This window comes from Primulina eburnea, chromosome 12, assembly GCF_022965805.1.
Source record: "Primulina eburnea isolate SZY01 chromosome 12, ASM2296580v1, whole genome shotgun sequence".
Lineage (NCBI taxonomy): Eukaryota > Viridiplantae > Streptophyta > Magnoliopsida > Lamiales > Gesneriaceae > Primulina > Primulina eburnea.
The window spans coordinates 36,483,765-36,486,487 of NC_133112.1; the positions used below are offsets into that span (position 1 = coordinate 36,483,765).

General features: G+C 32.6%; 1 pseudogene; it reads left to right on the forward strand.

Annotated features, from left to right (window-relative positions):
- Nucleotides 1–1,387: 1,387 nt before the first annotated feature.
- LOC140808004 (mitogen-activated protein kinase kinase kinase 20-like) lies at nt 1,388–2,425 on the forward strand (annotated as a pseudogene).
- Nucleotides 2,426–2,723: the final 298 nt, after the last annotated feature.

The window sequence follows — 2,723 nt, forward strand, 5'->3', positions numbered from 1 at the left end:
CAAACCGACCGATTAACACTCCTATTTCAAGATAATACACAAAATTAATCCACAATTTTAAAATCATATCAAACATCATATATTTTATCTCACTATGTTATTTATCACTATCTCTTATTTTTTAATCATGTTAATTACTAATCCTTTAGTTATCCAATCATACATATCAAACGGAGCTTCACAGTATTAATACCCAAAACAGACCAACTTACATGACTAAAATTGAAATTTTCCCTAAATATATATATATAAGAAAAAAAATTCTATTTACATTTTGTATCAATATACATCAACGAATAACTATCAAACATTCATCTTTTATTTTATTATGTAATCTTGTATTTACCATTTTGAGAGTTAAAAATCCACTCTATTCTTATAATGAACACATAAATAGTTAAATAAATCAAATTAATATATCAATGACATACTAATTTATTATGTTTACCGTCAATGATAGTTGTTACAATTCTAGTAATTTGATATATTCAAAATTTAATGATTATGCTGAATATCAAATTCAAAAACTCCAAATTATACTTTATACGTAACTACGTTTTATTTGTAAAATCGTCGAAATAATTTTCTTACAAATCTTTGTAAATTTAACCAATATTATGTGATTTCTTGTATATCGTTAAGACAAAAACTTGTGTGAGACGGTCTCATGGGTCGTATTTTGTGAGACGTATCTCTTATTTCATGCATGAAAAAATATTATTGTTTATATTAGAACATTACTTTTTATTGCGAGTATGGGTAGGGTTGACCCGTCTCACATGAGACCCACTCTAAAGTTAGTGGGGTGTATTCAATTCAGAGTTTTGATGACTTTTAATGAGTTTTTCAGATGATAGACTTTTATGGATTGAATAGATTTTTATTGACTTTTATGGAATCTCACAGATTTATAAACATATTTATGTGGATTCATGTAGACTTTTTTGCAAGATTTTTATAGACTTTTGTGAATATTTTTTTATATAATTTTATAAATTTTGTACTTAATTATAACATATTATTTTTTATTAATTTCTTTGAAGCAATAATTAATTGACATATATAACATATTCAATTTGAAATAGTTTTTCAATATTTATATTAATAAATAAATTTACTTATTTAAAAGTTAAATCATTTAATCCTTACATGTGTGTATACGTTGGTTTGTATGCATGTTTGTAAATTTTTTAAAATACATCAATTGATTAATTTGTAACCTTGTTTTTGAATTGATAATATACATGTGAAAAGAATATTATTTAGTATCGTGTGGATATAATTTTGTATAAAAATATCATATCTTATATATTAATTGAAAATACTAAAAAGAATTTAAAAAGGAGAAATTGCATATACTACCCCCGTGATATCCCGAGTTGGCATAAATCCCCTCGTGAAAAATTTATCATCTTAAAACTCCCTGTGTTTTTTAATGGCCAGCTCACGCCCCCTCGCCAGTATGGTTTATACAACACGCGCATAAAGTTGCGAATTGTCATTGTTTTATGAGTTTTTTTGTCTAAAATGCCCTCGTTCGGTATAGAAATAGAAGACCTTTTCTTCTTCTTCATTTCGCGACTTCTGCATATTCCCCTTTTAAAAACCCTAGATTCATCCAAAATTATGAATTCAAATGTTGATGTAAGATATCCCCAAACTCCACTGTGCAAGTGCAATGTTAGGGCAGAGATTAGAGTTGTGCAATGAGAAATTGATATTGGACGAGCTTAAGGATTGCCCGGAGGTGATTCGTTGCTTTGGGGAGAGCTTTTCGTACGAGAATGGGGAGAAGTTGTATAATGTGTTGTTGGAGTACGCCTCCGGGGGAGCTTTGGCTGATAGAGTCAGGGGTTGTTGTGATCGGGGGCTGCCGGAATTTGAGGTCCGGCGATACACGAAGGCTTTGCTTAAAGGGCTTCACTATATCCACAAGCTTGGTTATGTCCATTGTGATATTAAGCTTCAAAATATTCTGTATATGTCGCCTGAGGTGGTCTCCGGTGGAGAGTAGGGGCCTCCAGCGGATATATGGGCTATTGGGTGTGCGGTGGCGGAGATGGTCACCGATTCTCCGGCATGGCGGTGCTCTAATTTGGCGGGGTTGCTACTGTCCATCGGCGTCGGTGACGAGGTGCCGGTAGTGCCGGAGAATTTATCGGAGGAAGGAAAAGATTTTCTCGGCAAGTGCTTTATCAAGAATCCAAACAAAAGATGGACGGCCGAGATGCTTTTAGATCATCCTTTTGTGAGTGATGATCAAGAATTCAGAGATCTCAGGGATGAAAAATCTGCTTCAACTTCTCCGAGATGCCAGTTAGACTACCCTGATTGGGAATCGAGAGCACTTCGTAGACAATATCATCGTCCAGCTCCAACGCTTGGTTTCGAGACAACCCAGCAAGAATGAAAATGAAATAATTTAGCTTATTATTTAAGGAGGGGCATTTTAGACAATAAAAAAATTTGTTTGACTAAAAGCATGGTTGGCATGCGTGAGCTGGCCATTAAAAAACACAGGGAGTTTTAAGATGATAAATTTTTCACGAGGGGATTTATGCCAACTCGGGATATCACGGGGGTAGTATATGCAATTTCCCCATTTAAAAATCATGGTTGCTGCGAGACTATTCAATTATTAAGAATTAAGTGACATTTTTTATCATCTTTTATTATTATTGAATATTACATTAATTTGTATAAATCATAAATTAAAAATCACA